At 40.1% G+C, this 18087-nt stretch overlaps 1 protein-coding gene and 1 pseudogene across 2 annotated transcripts in view; one reads left to right on the top strand and one right to left on the bottom strand.

Moving 5' to 3' along the window:
* Positions 1–18087, top strand: part of LRRC20 (leucine rich repeat containing 20) — an 831027-nt gene that overhangs the window by 499739 nt on the left and 313201 nt on the right. The window lies entirely within an intron of this gene.
* LOC143766705 (ropporin-1-like) overlaps positions 16175–18087 on the bottom strand; it is a 68453-nt pseudogene continuing 66540 nt past the window's right edge.

The following is an 18087-nucleotide window of genomic DNA, read 5'->3' as shown; positions in this document are numbered from 1 at the left end:
ATATTATGGTATGGTTGTTTCCAAGAATAAACGAAAGAAGGTGAAGAAATGATGTCACAGCACTTAAAGGGAGTCAGTGATATCGTAGATTTATGCTTGTCAATCTGAAGGCAGCAAAAACAGGGACAGAGACCCTGATACTAGAGCTGTTTTACTTACTGGGTTTTCTGCTGTAGTTTTCATAAAATCTCTGTTTTATTTCCTGCAGCTCTGCTAGTCCTCTCAATGGTTTGCTCTGTCTATATGCACTTAAACCATTTAATGACATTTTTCTCCCTCTACTGTGCAAGGGTAGAAAGTTGCTAATTAACACTGGAGGAAGTGGGAATAGCTAAAGCTCTTTATTTCTGAAAACTGCATAGTAGGAGCTCTTCACTGAGAGGACTAGCAGAGATTCAGCAGATAAAACAGTGTTTTATCAAAACTACAGTATGTAACCCTGTATTAGAAGGGTTCTGCCTCTCCTTTATGTAGCTAATGATGGGCAGCAAAAATAATGTGAGAGATTATTTTTAACTATTGCTGCTGTCTCATATTATGAGGATCCTTGAGTACCCAGATTAGGTAGTGATGGCATATCACATAACCCCTTTATAAAGCTGTTCATAGTAGGCAATGTTTGAATGTAGAGTTCATTAATTAATGAAATTATTCTCTAATAGCATATCTTCCTTGGCATTCAATTTTTATTGTTCTGGGGATTAGGAATTAGTGATCTTATTATTCTTATGAACTCCTGCTGCATTCAGCTGTGTCCAGGATAACTATCTGCATTCATTATTCCAGCCTGACATTTGGGTCTTCTGTAAAGTCCAATACCTTAATCATCCCATCTGGTCTAGTCCTGTTGGGAGACAAAAAAAGGTTATTTTTGCATGTGTGCAATGGCACAGATAATGTTTTGCATAGCAAAACTAACAACCCTTTTATTTTCCCCAAATTATTGTAGTTGGGTTCCACATTTTATATGGGATGATTATAGTACACTTTACCTATTACCACTGAAATATACTCAACTCTGATATTAATAACACCTCCCTTTAACCTGGGCGAGAGCAGCAGATCAAATTAGCATAGATTAACATAATAACCTACATTTATTCTTATTGTCCAGCCTTTAACAAAAAAGTTTGCAGAAATTGCTCCAAATGTATTAAGGAATATGCCTGTATAAATTTGGCACATTGGAAACCGTCCTAAAGTCCTATATAGGTATGGAGTAGTGGCAGCATCTTTATCTTTTCTCGTTTCAGTATTCATAAATTTGACCACAAGTTGAAGCCCATGCCCAGTTTCCCAGTTATTTTCCAATTTTGAAGCATAAAATTGCTACAGCCACACAAAAAAATACATAAAATAAAGTTACGTATATTGAAAAGTAATAAAATTTATCTCGGATAAGAGAAGCAGAAATGCTATAACACTGTATCACAAAGTGTACATGCATGCAGAACCTATGATAAAAATAAAATGAGCAAATACTCTGTAGTAAGTAAATAAAGTAACAGTACATTGTGATGCAGTGACCCCTGTGGCAGCTAGGGGGCGCTGTGTGTGCTCTTTGGGATATGCATGGAGGCATATTTGTTGTTATAATGGTGGTGGAACAGAGTCTGGCAGTGTTGTGAATGACCGATATGTGTCGCAGAGGGAGTCTGCGTAGTAAGTCTGATGCAATGTGGTTGTTCTGGGACCTGTAGTCCCTCGAGTTTGTGTAATGGTGTATAGTTAGTATGGGAGACATACTAGGCTAGTTGTGTGAGATGGGCGGGACAAACTAGCCACACATCCACACTCCCATCCAGGGGAGTGGTTAAGGGTATATAATGTGCCCAGGGTGTGGGTCACGTGTTCCTCTATGGTTCCAGTGTTTGGACCTGAGTGGTGAAGGTCCTGGAAGTATGTGTTGGATTTCCTGGGAGTAGGAATCCTGAATAGCACCTGGTTGGACTTTGCTATTGGTGACCTGGGTATTGGATGTTCCCAGCTGGGGATGGACGTCCTGAATAGTACCCGGACTGGCCACCTGTGTGATCCTGAGTAACCTGGGTGTTGGGAGGTCCTGGGAGTAGGACCGGATCCCTGAATAGCACGAGGTGAGGACCGGGATCTGCAGAGCCAGTGACAGCTACTGTGTGGGGGAAGCTACAGTCCTTCAGTGGGTCTGGACTGACTAATGTGTGCCGGCCAGGCAAGTTGGTGATCCCTGTGAGGCAGCTTACCCGGAGGAGGAGTGGACTGACAAGGAGTCAGCAGGTGGAGCAGGAGCTCCCGTCAGGTACTATACAGTCTGTTGGTGCTTGTGATGTTCTATGAACTGTGTGGTCTCCCACGGCAACTGAACGGAGTGAGGTCCAGCATGTGTAGAGACCGCGACCCAGAGTCACATGTGCTGTATGTGACTTGGGACATTGGTGAACTGTTTGGCGTACGGACACCCATGGTAACTGGACAAAGTGAGAGATCCAGCATGTTTAGTGTCCGTGAGACAAAGCCGTAAATGAAGTGTTTAAAGCTGCAAATTAATATCACCAGTTGGTGCCTGTGGTGTTTCATGAGATGTACATAATGAACTGTGCATAACCCGGTTTATGACACTTTAATAAACCGTATAGACTGTGTTTAAGCGACAAATCGTGCCTGACTTTGTCAATCTCGTGCCAAGCGAGTGTCCCCAATATGCTCAGTAAGAGCAACCTTACAACATGTAAACAACATAGGTTTTTGTACTTTGTACAAACAGGGGTGTGGATTCCCTTTTTGGACTGTTCCTTTTGTTTATATAGCTTCCCACTGCATGTGTCTGAACAGTCTAGTCTAAGTCCTACTTTACCCTTATCCATTTTTACGTCTGACACATAGTGAGGTGAGCTACAAGAGTTGGGTACTGTCCCAATAGGGTACACCTTGTTGTGGTGGGATGGCTTTTGCGTTTTGTTTTTTATCATAACAATGTTAGCTAAATACCCTGTGTTATGTACATGCACTATTACTATTTACTTACTATGGAGTATTTGCACATTTTGTTTTTATCTTAGTTCCTGCTTGTTAAATGGCCACAATGTGAATGCACATGTATGCATTGCAATTATACCAACATGTACTCTGGATCAAGAAACATTTTTTTTTTTTTGTTTAATGAAGTGTACATACCTGATAAAAAAATAGGTCTTTGGTAAGATCATACTAAACCATCCAAGTCCTAAATCCCCAGTACCTGACAGCTGGATCAACACCTGTAAACTAATTATATGGCTGCATCTCTCTTTTAAGGCAACACCATTGTGTGGGAAAAGTTTACAGTATATAGTAATACTCACATTTTCAAACTTCTTTAAAAGACCTTAGCTAGTCGAAAAGACAAGACAGGCAGACCAAGACCAGTCCTGCCCCATCTGCCAATAGCACACCCACTGAAGAGTGACTGACTTCCTTGATCCAGCCACACTGTGTGCGAAAAGTGTGAAAAAGTGAGAATTACTATATATTGTACACTTTCCCCATACAATTGGGTTTGTTATTATGAGCCTTAAAAGACAGATACAATCATATATTTAGTTCATAGGTATTGATCCAGCTGTCAGGTTCTCTTTAAAGGGGTTTTCCCACTGAAAACATTTATCAACTATCAACAGAACACATTTTGGGGTGTTTGGGGACCCTCATTCTCAGGATCAGTGAGGCCCCAGTGGTCTGACCCTGATGTTCACATATTAATCACATATCCTGTGTGAATTGAGCAGAAGGGACCACTCTTTTCAGTTCTATGGCACTGACGAAACGACTCTCTCCTAGTCCCATAAAAGTGAGTGGGACTAATAAGCTCACTTCAAGTAAATTAGTTACATACTTATGAAGGATAGTTTTCCAGATTATCTATACTGACATTTTACCATTTATTCCCCAAGCATATTTTTCTGTGCTAGATTAGATGCATTGCTACAATTGACATGCTTTAAATGTTAATTTCTTTGTTACTCTCTGTATATCCATCCTTTTACGAAACCACATATTACATTATCCTTTAACACCTTAGCATCAAACAGAAGGAAAACACAGATGGCTATTAAATGAATTGCTCATCAAGAAAAATATCAATAATTAATGGTGTTTCGTGTCCACGAAATTCCAAACAAATAGAATTAAAAAAAAAATCTGCCATACAGTGGGTACGGAAAGTATTCAGACCCCTTTACATTTTTCACTCTTTGTTTCATTGCAGTCATTCGGTAAATTAAAAAAAGTTATTTTTTTCTCATTAATGTACACTCTGCACGCCATCTTGACTAACAAAAAACAGAAGTATAGAAATTTTTGCAAATGTATTAAAAAAGCAAAACTGAAATATCACATGGTCATAAGTATTCAGACCCTTTGCTCAGTATTGAATAGAAGCACCCTTTTGAGCTAGTACAGCCATGAGTCTTCTTGGGAATGATGCAAAAAGTTTTTCACACCTGGATTTGGGGATCCTCTGCCATTCTTCCTTGCAGATCCTCTCCAGTTCCATCAGGTTGGATGGTGAACGTTGGTGGACAGCCATTTTCAGGACTCTCCAGAGATTCTCAATTGGGTTTAGGTCAGGGCTCTGGCTGGGCCAGTCACGAATGGTCACAAAGTTGTTCTGATGACACTCCTTTGTTATTTTAGCTGTGTGCTGGGGGTCATTGTATTGTTGGTAGATGAACCTTCGGCCAAGTCTGAGGTCCAGAGCGCTCTGGAAGAGGTTTTCATCCAGGATATCTCTGTACTTGGCCGCATTCATGTTTCCTTCAATGGCAACCAGTCGTATCCCGGCAGATGAAAAACACCCCCATAGCATGATGCTGCCACCACCATGTTTCACGTTGGGATTGTATTGGGCACGTGATGAGCAGTGCCTGGTTTTCTCCACACATACCGCTTAGAATTATCACTAATGATGAGCGGGTATACTCTTTACTCGAGATTTCCCGAACACGCTCGGGGGTCCTCCAAGTATTTTTTTCGTGCTCGGAGATTTAGTTTTCATTGCCGCAGCTGAATGATTTACATCTGTTAGCCAGTTTGATTACATGTGGGGATTCCCTAGCAACCAGGCAACCTCCACATGTACTCAGGCTAGCAGCTGTAAATCATGCAGTGTGTCAACAAAAACTAAATCTCCGAGCACTTACAAATACTCGGAGACCCCCCGAGCGTGCTCGGGAAATCTCGAGCAATGAGTATACTCGCTCATCACTAATTAACACCAAAAATGAACTTTTTTTAATTTCCCAAATGGCTGCAATGAAACAAAGAGTAAAAAATGTAAAGGGGTCTGAATACTTCCTGTACCCACTATATATGTAGAGTTATCCTACTACAGTGCATTGCTAAAAATTTAGTTTTTAATCACTTCAGGATCATACATTTTTTTTTTAAATACTGGGTGACTGACATCAAATATGGTTTTCCTTAAAGCTCAAAAAGATTGTCACTTATCCTTCCTTGACTTGCTCCGGAGCGTGAGCACATAGGATGTGAAGCTGGGACGTACACCAAGTTTCAGTGTGCATGCCTGGAAAGCTGAGAGTCAGTGGCCACATGATAGTTTGTCAGGGCGCACGCTATGCGCTCCACTGTCTTACCGCTTGCTACTCTGACTCTCAGCAGCTCCGGAGCATGCACACATAGGATACGAGGCTGGTACTTACACCAAGATTCAGTGCACGTGCCTTTAAAGTTGAGAGTCATTGTACAAGGGCAGGATCGGCCCTTGTGCAATGACTCTCAACTTTCCAGGCATGTGCACATCTGCCATGTGGATTACTAACAAGACATTGGGGGCAGTTTAATAGCAAAAGGCACATGACAGTTTCCCTTTAAAAGGTTGCACATTAGGTTGTCATCCCTGCGCTTTGATTTTTCATCTTCATCTATATATGTGTGCTCATAGCGATTTAGAGGGATGACAATTTACAGTATGCAGAATATGAGTGATAGATTAGATGTCACACCTTAAAAAAGTCATTTTTAGCAAATAAAATAATTAGCCATTTCTTTTTTAGTAATTTCAGTGTGTGTCAGTAGAAACAGCTTGCTGAAACAGGGATTAATGTGTGTTGTGGAGCTTCAGTAGGACACATTTTAGTGCTTATATTTTACAAAAAATGATACTTTGTGTACCTGTTTTTAAATAGTTTTAGGCCAGTATTTACTTGCTATATACATGCACGCAGTATAATATATATGTGTATCTGTAGAATATATATGGGCATTTGTGACATCTCCTGATGGCTGGAAGTCTGGTTTGTTTTTTTACCGTATTTGAACATTGCACGGCTGTCTGCTTTTTTAGTAGAACCCATTAGAGATGTACGTGGCTTAATCAATACATTTGGCAAAGTGCCACTTAATTTTGAACTTGTGTATTTAGTTACTTTTTTTCTTTTTTTACTTTTGGAGCAACTGTTTATTTATTTTGTAGTTAAATAAAAATTGATCTTAGCGGGTTTTTTTTATAGCGTTTCATTATTTTCTTATCTATTCTTATTATTGATAATAACATTTACAGAACTCTGCAGCAAATAATTTTTCAAGAAAAAATAAGTATGTCATTATGAAATATGAAGCGCGGCTTTAATTTGGCTTGTATTTTTTTCCCATTAGTTGGATGAACACAAATGTTTCGCTTGATTGATTATCTCACAACTATTCACTGTAAAATATTTTAGTATTGTAAAATTGTTTTATAGAAGTTGTACCAAGTTTTGGAATTAGGGTCAAAGCTCTTGAGAATTAACTTTACTTACAGCTCAGTTTCATGAGAGTCACACTTGTATATTGCAGAAAGCTTTGGGAAGATGCTGTTCAGTTATTAGGTGTATTATAAAAGATATACAGATGTAGCTCAATGGCTTGGGCTGCATTAACTTTCATCCTTGTGATATGTTTCTTGTGTATTAGTTTAACCCCATAGAATCCATTAATTTACATAGACTGACTAGTGACACAATACAACTGCCGATCAGGCAGACCAAAGTGGACAATGTGATCTGAGCAGTCTATAAAAGACCCGTGAGTGCACATAAACTGCCAGTATTTTCAGTTTACACAGGACGATACACAAACGAGAGCTATGATGTTTTAAACTGCATAAAAGATAATTTCACTTGATGAACGATCACTTTATTCGTTCATCAAGTGATAGGCAGCCTTGTTACAAAGCAAATTACTCATTAACAATTATCTTGCAGGGTAAATGTTTCCGTAATAATCAACCCAAATTTATCAAATCTGACATATCACTTTATGTGGCAGTAACTGTGGAATGTTTCAGCATATCCCAGTGATTTTGAGATTTGTTTTCTTGAAACATTATACTTTGTGTTAGCAGTAAATTCGATGTGTTTTGCGTTTATTTAGGAAAATATCAGAAATTCGACAAAAAATGTTTAAGAAACTAGCAATTTTCAAACTTTGAATCTTCATTTTTTTAATTCAGATACAGTGAAGGAAATAAGTATTTGATCACTTGCTGATTTTGTAAGTTTGCCCACTGACAAAGACATGAACAGTCTATAATTTTAAGGGTAGGTTAATTTTAACATTGAGAGATAGAATATGAAAAATTATACACAGAAAATCACATTGTATAAATTATACAAATTTATCTGCATTTTTACAGTGAGAAATAAGTATTTGATCCCTCTAGCAAACAAGACTTAGTACTTGGTGGCAAAATCCTTGTTGGCAAGCACAGCAGTCAGATGTTTTTTGTAGTTGATGATGAAGTTTGCCCACATGTCAGGAGGAATTTTGTTCCACTCCTCTTTACAGATCATCTCTAAATCATTAAGATTTTGAGGCTATCGCTTGGCAACTCGGATCTTCAACTTCCTCCATAACTTTTCTATGGGATTAAGGTCTGGAGACTGGTAATGTGCTTCTTTTTGAGCCACTCCTTTGTTGTTTTGGCTGTATGTTTTGGATCATTGTCTTGCTGGAAGACCCAGCCATGACCCATCTTTAATGCCCTTTTGGAGTGAAGGAGGTTGTCACTCTGGATTTTTACGGTACATGGCTCCATCCATTTTCCCATTGATGTGGTGAAGTAGTCCTGTGCACTTAGCAGAGAAACACCCCCAAAATATAATGTTTCCACCTCCATGCTTGACATTGGGGACAATGTCCTTTGGGTCATAGGCAGAATTTGTCTTCCTCCATACACGGCTAGTTGAGTTAATACCAAAGACCTAAATTTTTGTCTCATCTGACCACAGCACCTTCTCCCAATCACTCTCAGAATCATCCAGGTGTAAATTGGCAAACTTGTTGGGTCTGCACATGTGCCTTCTTGAGCAGGGGGACCTTGCGGGCACTGCAGGATTTGAAACCTTTACGGCGTATTGTGTTACCAATGATTTTCTTGGTGACTGTGGCCCCAGTCACCTTGAGATCATTAATAAGTTCTCCCCATGTAGTTTTAGGCTGATCTCTCACCTTCCTCATGATCAAGGATACCCCACGAGGTGAGATTTTGCATGGTGCCCCAGATCGATGTCGACAGTCATTTTGTATTTCTTCCTTTTTCTTACTATTGCACCAACAGTTGTCTCGTGCTCACCCAGCGTCTTACATATGGTTTTGTAGCTCATTCCAGCTTTGTGCAGGTCTATGATCTTGTCCCTGACATCCTTAGAAACCTTTTTGGATTTGTTCATGTTGTAGAGGCTAGAGTCAGACTGATTAATTGAGTCTGTGGACATGAGTCTTTTATAAAGGTGACTATGAAAGACAGCTGTCTTTAATGCAGGTAACGAGTTGATTAGGAGCGTCTAACTGGTCTGTAGGAGCCAGAACTCTTAATGGTTGGTAGGGGATCAAATACTTATTTTCACTGCAAAATGCAAATACATTTATACTAGTTGGTCCGTGCAAAATTTTCGCACATTGGTCGTTGGGGGCGCAGGCAATTTCCAAAAAAGCAAGCTGGTCAAATGTAAATGTATTTAATGACATGATGAACACAGACAGGTATTTATACAGTATATATAGATTGTTAATACAAAAAATTAGTTTGATAAGTAGAGGCCAAAAAATGTCTTAGCAAAATAAAATATCGCTGTTATAAAACCTCCTTATCCCCTTAAGCCCCAAGGGTGGTTTGCACGTTAATGACCAGGCCAATTTTTACAATTCTGACCACTGTCCCTTTATGAGGTTATAACTCTGGAATGCTTCAACGGATCTTGGCGATTCTGACAAGGTTTTCTCGTGACATATTGTACTTCATGATAGTGGTAAAATTTCTTCGATATAACTTGTGTTTATTTGTGAAAAAAATGGAAATTTGGCGAAAATTTTGAAAATTTTGCAATTTTCCAACTTTTAATTTTTATGCCCTTAAATCACAGAGATATGTCACACAAAATAATTAATAATTAACATTTACCATATGTCTACTTTACATCAGCACAATTTTGGAACCAAAATTTATTTTTGGTAGGGAGTTATAAGGGTTAAAAGTTGACCAGCAATTTCTCATTTTTACAACACCAATATTTTTTAGGGACCACATCACATTTGAAGTCATTTTGAGGGGTCTATATGATAGAAAATAACCAAGTGTGACACCATTCTAAAAACTGCACCCCTCAAGGTGCTCAAAACCACATTCAAGAAGTTTATTAACCCTTCAGGTGTTTTACAGGAATTTTTTGAATGTTTAAAAAAAAATGAACATTTAACTTTTTTTCACAAAAAATTTACTTCAGCTCCAATTAACAGGAGAAAATGGACCCCAAAAGTTGTTGTACAATTTGTTCTGAGTACGCTGATACCCCATATGCGGGGGTAAACCACTGTTTGGGTGCATCGCAGAGCTCGGAAGGGAAGGAGCGCCGTTTGACTTTTCAATGCAAAATTGACTGGAATTGAGATGGGACGCCATGTTGCATTTGGAGAGCCCCTGATGTGCCTAAACATAAAAACCCCCACAAGTGACACCATTTTGGAAAGTAGACCCCCTAAGGAACTTATCTAGATGTATGGTGAGCACTTTAACCCACCAAGTGCTTCACAGAAGTTTATAATGCAGAGCCATAAAAATAAAAAAATCAGATTTTTTCACAAATATGATCTTTTTGCCCCCAATTTTTTATTTTCCCAAGGGTAAGAGAAGAAATTGGACCCCAAAAGTTGTTGTGCCATTTGTCCTGAGTATGCCGAAACCCCATATGTTGGGATAAACCACTGTTTGGGCGCATGGCAGAGCTCGAAAGGGAAGGAGCGCCATTTGACTTTTCAATGCAAAATTGACTGGAATTGAGATGGGACACCATGTCACGTTTGGAGAGCCCCTGATGTGCCTAAACATTGAAACCCCCCACAAGTGACACCATTTTGGAAAGTAGACCCCCTAAGGAACTTATCTAGATCTGTTTTGACAGCTTTGAACCCCCAAGTGTTTCACTACAGTTTATAACGCAGAGCCGTGAAAATAAAAATTCTTTTTTTTTCACAAAAATTATTTTTTAGCCCCCAGTTTTGTATTTTCCCAAGGGTAAAAGGAGAAATTCGACCCCAAAAGTTGTTATCCAATTTGTCCTGAGTACGCTGATACCCCATATTTGGGGGCGAACCACCGTTTGGGCGCATGGCAGAGCTCAGAAGGGAAGGAGCGCCATTTGGAATGCAGACAGATGGACTGGTCTGCAGGCGTCACGTTGCATTTACAGAGCCCCTGATGCACCTAAACAGTAGAAACCCCCCAAAAGTGACCCCATTTTGGAAACTAGACCCCACAAGGAACTTATCTAGATTTGTTGTGAGAACTTTGAACCCCCAAGTGTTTCACTGCAGTTTATAATGCAGAGTCGTGAAAATAAAAATTAATTTTTTCCCACAAAAATGTTTTTTTAGCCCACAAAATTTTTATTTTCCCAAGGGTAACAAGAGAAATTGGATGCCAATTGTTGTTGTCCAATTTGTACTGAGTATGCTGATACCCCATATGTTGGGAAAAACCCCTGTTTTGGCGCATGGGAGAGCTCGGAAGGGAAGGAGCACTGTTTTACTTTTTCAACACAGAATTGGCTGGAATTGAGATCGGACGCAATGTCGCGTTTCAAGAGCCCTGATGTGCCTAAACAGTGGAAACCCCCAATTCCAACTGAAACCCTATCCCAAACACACCCCTAACCCTAATCCCAACCATAACCCTAACCACACCCCTAACCCTGACACACTCCTAATCCTAATCCCAACCATAAATGTAATCCAAACCCTAACTTTAGCCCCAACCCTAACCCTAATTTTAGCCCCAACCCGAACCCTAACTTTAGCCCCAACCCTAACTCTAGCCCTAACCTTAACTTTAGTCCCAACCCTAACTGTAGCCTTAACCCTAACTGTAGCCCTAACCCTAGCCCCAACCCTAACCCTAGCCCCAACCCTAACCCTAGCCCCAACCCTATCCCTAACCCCAACCATAACCCTAGCCCTAACGCCAACCCTAGCCCTAACCCCAACCCTAACCCTAGCCCTAACCCTAATGGGAAAATGGAAATAAATAAAAAAAATATATTTTTTTATGTTTCCCTAACTAAGGGTGTGATGAACGGGGGTTTGATTTCCTTTTTTATAGCGGGTTTTTTAGCGGATTTTTATGATTGGCAGCTGTCACACACTAAAAGACGCTTTTTATTGCAAAAAATATTTTTTTTGTGTTACCACATTTTGAGACCTATAATTTTTCCATATTTTGGTCCACAGAGTCCTGTGAGGTCTTGTTTTTTGCGGGATGAGTTGACGTTTTGATTGGTACCATTTTTGGGCATGTTACATTTTTTGATCGCTTTTTATTTCGATTTTTGTGAGGCAGAATGACCAAAAACCAGCTATTCATGAATTTCTTTTTTGGGGGTGGGGGGGCGTTTATACCATTCCACGTTTAGTAAAATGGAAAAAGCAGTTTTATTCTTTGGGTCAGTACGATTACAGCAATACCTCACTTACATAATTTATTTTATGTTTTGGCGCTTTTATACTATAAAAACTATTTTATAGAAAAAATAATGATTTTTGCATTGCTTTATTCTGAGGACTATTTTTTTATTTTTTTGCTGATGATGCTGTATGGTGGCTCGTTTTTTGCGGGACAAGATGACGTTTTCAGCGGTACCATGGTTTTTTTATATCCGTCTTTTTTTATTGCGTGTTATGCCACTTTTTGTTTGGCAGTATGATATTAAAGCGTTGTTTTTTGCCTCGTTTTTTTTTTACGGTGTTCACTGAAGGGGTTTACTAGTGGGATAGTTTTATAGGTCGGGTCGTTACGGATGTGGCGATACTAAATATGTGTACTTTTATTGTTTTTTTATTATTTAGATAAATAAATGTATTTATGGGAACAATATATATAAATTTTTTCTTTTTTTAGGAATTTTTTTTTTACACATTTAATTTTTTTTTTTTTTATTGGTCCCAGGGGGGACATCACTGTATAGTGACAGATCTCCGATCTGACACTTTGCAGAGCACTGTGTCAGATCAGCGATCTGACGTGCCCTGCACCTGGCTTACCAGCACTTGCTCTGAGCAGGCACTTGGTAAGCCACCTCCCTGCAGGACCCGGAAGTAGCCCCGTGGACATTTTGGATCTGGGGCCTGCAGGGAGGAGACGCTTGGTACAAGGTGAGCACATCGCCTTGTACCGATCTTCTCAGGGAAACACGCAGGGAGCGTGTTTGATCGCAGTGTGCCGGGGGTTAATGTGCAGAGGGCGGTCCGTGACCGCTGCTGGCACATAGTGCCAGATGTCAGCTGCGATAGTCAGCTGACACCCGGCCGCGATCGGCCGCACTCCCCCCGTGAGCTCGGCCGATCGCATATGACGTACTATCCCGTCACTGGGTATTAAGTCCCAGGTCACCTTGACGGGATAGTACGTCATATGGGATTAACGGGTTAAACACAACATTGGGGGTGATAATGTCAGCCTGAGTGACTTTTTTATTGTAAGTATCTCTTACGCAAACATGTATATTTTTGAAGCTTCTCACTAGTGTTGAGCATTCCGATACCGCAAGTATCGGCCGATACTTGCGGGTATCGGAATTCTGATACCGAGATCCGATACTTTTGTGGTATCGGGAATCGGTATCGGGATTAATATCAATGTGTAAAAGAAAGAATTAAAATAAAAAATAGGGATATACTCACCTCTCCGACGCAGCCTGGACTTTACCGCCGTAACTGGGAGCCGTTGTACCTAAAAATGCGCGCTAGAAGGGCCTTAGATGACGTCACGGCGCTCTGATTGGTCCGTAGCGGTCGCGTGACTGCTACGCGACCAATCACAAAGCAGTGATGTCACCTAAGGTCTTTCAGGCGCTTGAAAGACCTTAGGTGACGTCACTGCTTTGTGATTGGTCGCGTAGCGATCACGCGACCGCTACGCGACCAATCAGAAGCTGCGGACGTCTTCTAAGGTATTTCAAGCGCTTGAAAGACCTTAGGTGACGTCACTGCTTTGTGATTGGTCGCGTAGCTACGGACCAATCAGAGCGCCGTGACGTCATCTAAGGCCCTTCAAGCGCGCATTCTTAGGTACAACGGCTCCTGGTTATGGCGGTAAAGTCCAGGCTGCGTCGGAGAGGTGAGTATATCCCTATTTTTTATTTTAATTCTTTCTTTTACACATTGATATGGATCCCAGGGCCTGAAGGAGAGTTTCCTCTCCTTCAGACCCTGGGAACCATACAGGATACCGTCCGATACTTGGTGTCCCATTGACTTGTATTGGTATCGGGTATCGGTATCGGATTAGATCCTATACTTTGCCGGTATCGGCTGATACTTTCCGATACCGATACTTTCAAGTATCGGACGGTATCGCTCAACACTACTTCTCACTCTTGAAAATGCCACGAACAACTGGCCGTGTGTAAATACTGGTTTTAGTAGGAACAAGCCAGCTGTTTGAAGCATTTGTCCCTGTGCTTTATTAATGGTCATTGCAAATGTCCGTTTGACTGGGAATTGCTTTCTGCTCAGGTGGAAAGGCATAGTTGGATCAGAAGGTGTGCGGTTAATTCGAGGTATGATAACTGTTTGAGCAGAATTAATGAATTTTGCAGTGATTGTGTAATTGCCTAAAATAGTAATGACTAAGCTCCATTGATGAGTTCTTGTTTAGCGTAAAGATTTCTTAGCAACATGGTAATCGTATTTTTTTTCAAGACCAACTTATGAGGGGGTAAGCCGGAAGGGTTTAAGGAATTGAAAAACTCTAAGGGGTACAACTGTTGATGTTGTGGATCCTCACATAGTACAGTATCGCAACTTAGATAAACTTTTGACTCGCCAGGTATAATTTGAGTAACAACGTAATCATTAATTGCAGTACAATCTTCATTTTTTGGACACAAAATTGCAGTTGAATAGAAGTCGGAAACATTTTATTCATTGATTTGTGCGGCTTTAAAAACAGTGCTAATTAAGCTATGGTAATCGGAGTAACAATGTTTTGGTATTTTGACTGCATCAGGGGCAAAGTCAATCTGTATTTGTAAATCACCATTACCTAACTTTAGTAACTAGTCATTGAACACGTGATCATCGTTTTCTCTCATCTTTTGGGTTAATTTCCTATCTTTTACGTTTGGCCATAAAGGAGATCGTGTCACATTTATTTCTACTATGGCTGTTCTACTGGCGCGTCGTAGTACAGGTAAGACCTGTCAAATCTTTGCCAAACAAAATGATTTTACCTCCATATGGTAGACAATTGTTGGTGATGTCTTTCAAAAGCATATCAACAACTGTGAGAGCATCTTTAGGAACCATTGAGACTTCGTCCTAAATAATGAGGTCAGCATCCCGAAGTACTTGTGCATCATTGGTGTGTAGTCGCATCGATGATAAGAATGTTTCTAAGATGGGGACTAGCAACTTAAATAGGGAATGTGATGTTTGGCCTCCTGGTAGAAGATTTGCAGCAATGCCTGTCCATGCAACTGGCAAGACGACCCTTTGTTCACCTCGCAGTATGTGACATAACATCTTGTAGAGAAATGTTTTTCCTGATACTCCAGGTCCATCGATGAAGTAACAGCGGGGAAGTTTGTTTCTGACGGCGTGTAACACCTCATTTGCTGTTGCTTCCTGCTCTGCGTTGAGTTGGCTGTACAACTCTTCTTCATTTTTGCGCTCGTTGTCAATATCTTACATCTCGCTTGGCTGTTGTAAGTAAACTGGCTGTGGCAAATTAAATTGTTGACAGTTTGTGCCGTGTTGTTAGTAAATGTCTTGCAATTGTAGGAGAGCATTGTTGTAGGATTCGTCCGGTGGGTGTTGTCTTTGAAAATCTTCTGCTAAGGCGTGTCTGAATGTTTCCCACAACTGAGGTACATTGCTATGTTTAGAGAAAATGCCGATAATTGCAAAAATACATCTCAACTGGGATGGCATTTGGTGTTTAGCAGCCTCTTGCAAGCATTCCTTCCATTCTGCTTCATTAATCACCAAATGTAATTTTTCTGCAGCCTGGTGAAATGTATGGCACAAAGTTCCATCAACAGTGCGTAGTTGTGTGAAGGATTGGGGCCCTTTAACGTGTAATAGTAGTACATGAAGGCAATATCTTTCTGTGTGCTGTGGGGTAGTGTGGTACCACCTGCAGGTCATTTTTCCTTACTGCAGGTTTATGAAAATTTATGTTTAAACTGTATTTTGTGATCACATCGTAGATGTGTGGTTCGTTTGACTATTTTATTGCTGAAGGGGGCGAGTTTACCTTTCAAATGGTGTATCATTTGTGTGTGTGGGTGCAGCATGAACACAGATACAAAGTAATCACCGAAAAAGAGTGTTTAGAAATAATATATAAGGATCATTTATACAACTTGACTTTCTGTATTTTATTTTTCATATTCTATCTCTTAATGTTAAAATTAACCTACCCTTAAAATTATAGACTGTTCATGTCTTTGTCAGTGGGCAAACTTACAAAATCAGCAAGGGATCATTATTTCCTTCACTGTAGTTATACCACACAAAAACGTTAATAAATTACATTTACCTTATGTCTTTATTGCCGCATATTGGTTCCTGTAAACAGACAGTAAGAGATCTGACAAAGTGATGACATATCCTAGCAACATGCCATCGCTGTGTCAGAATGGAGTAGCCTTTTTTACTCTGTAGGATGTTACAGTGAATCTGTTTGGAAAATCCTAAAATATATCGTTGCAGAAATGTTTGGGACTAACACTTTTTATTCTAAATAGGTCAGCATTTGATGTACTTGTATTTCCGTTACTTCACCATGCATGTCTGCCAGAAGTTTGTAAAGTAACTGGAATGTGCTGAATGGAATACAAGGAGGTCCATTTTCTAATTCTGACAAGACCTAAAATGTGATTTTCAGGGTTTTAAAAATGGTCTATAAAATCATCCAAATGGCCATCATTACGCAGTCCTTGGTGAGAAAGATGTAATAGTGGGTCATGGAACCAGAGACCCTTGTCCATCATTGAAATGAAGTGGGGCCTGACTGCTTAAAGCAAACCTGTCACCAGATTCATGCTGCCCACACCACACACAGGATAAATCAAAGCCTGGCTGTACAGGGGCCATAATCATAAATTAAGACTAGTTAAATTCTGCCCCCAGCACCGCTCTAGGTGACTGACCAATGTCTTGCTATGAGAGAGAACTGTAGTGCAGTGATGCTGTGAGAACCAGGCCAGGGGAGGAGCCAGACTAGTCTCGTTTCTGGTTATGGTCTATGGCCCGATATTTAAGGTCTCTTAAACACCATAGCGTTTCAAAGTAAAATATTTTTGGTTGAAATTGTGCAGCCAGGCTATGATTTATGCTGCCTGTGGTTTGGGCCACATGAATCATGTGACAGGTTCCCTTTAAATATGTATCCACCTACAGTGCCTCCCAGTTTGTTTTGATGATATGATTTTGTCACAGGAGGTCTCCCACCAATCACAATAATGGTAAATATTATAGGCCATCAATAATCTAGTCTTATAAAGTCACTTTATTACCACGTTTTTGCAGTTATGGATAAATTAGACTAGGATTTGTTGCTCTGGCAATTCCAATGTCAGTTCTGAATGTGTCCTATAGCCCTCAAGGCCTCTTTACTTTTTAATGCATGAAACTCAATTAGTCATTTCTAAATAGTGCATTGATGGCAATTGTGTTTCTCAGAAAAGTTATGCTGAATATCAACATGATTATCAACTTTAATGATTTTTTTTTTTTTTATGGATGATATTTCAACAAATATTTCCTATGTGTAATTTGCAAGTAGCCGGTTTATTTTTGTTTGGAACGTTGAAATGTTTCAGAAAGCATCATATATTCTGGGGGGCTAAAACTGGAAACATCTAGCAAAGAATCGGTGTATGTGTAGATTAGCAGCATGTAACATCAATTTAGCGACCAGCAAAGTCAGCAGGATGTTTCTGTGTATGAGACAAGTACACAAAAGAATGCCCTTGAGGTGGAAAAAAAGTGAACTGCTATTTACTTGGTAGTGGACTGCTAAAAAAGGCCCCAACAATCTCCATCTACAAATAGGTTTCATTACTTTAAAGGGAACCTGTCACCATGAAATTGCAGTCCACTCTGCAGGCAGCATGTTATAGGGCAGAGTAGACTCATATTTAGTTAATTTCAGTATAACTGGTGATTTCATTATTTAGGTCTCTGCTCTTTCTGTGGTTTTTGGTTCTGTGGGCAGTCCGATCAGTGAGTGACAGTTTTTTTTATGAGTGAACTGTGAGACAGTGAGGGCCGCTATGTATCCCCCAGAATGTGCTTGGAAGCATACTGAACCATTGAAGAGCATTGTAATCACTGCCATGGTTGTGGTTACCATGCAGCATAAAAGTAAGTGTGGACTGGGTCAAGTTATTTGACCAAGTCAGTTTAGGAAATCCTGTCTTGGGCTTTTATTTTTGGAGAGATCTGTAGGATGGTAATGGGGTGGGTCTCTCCATCCAGACGGGGTCTTACAAGTGTCCCAAGGCCACAGTTTTCATTTAAACCTGCAATTAAGGTTTGGATGTATTAGTGCTGTATTGTATTTCACATGGAGCAGAG

This window comes from Ranitomeya variabilis, chromosome 4, assembly GCF_051348905.1.
Source record: "Ranitomeya variabilis isolate aRanVar5 chromosome 4, aRanVar5.hap1, whole genome shotgun sequence".
NCBI classification, from domain to species: Eukaryota; Metazoa; Chordata; class Amphibia; order Anura; family Dendrobatidae; genus Ranitomeya; species Ranitomeya variabilis.
Note: the sequence above shows the minus strand (reverse complement) of the source record. Positions and strands in the feature narration are given on the sequence as shown.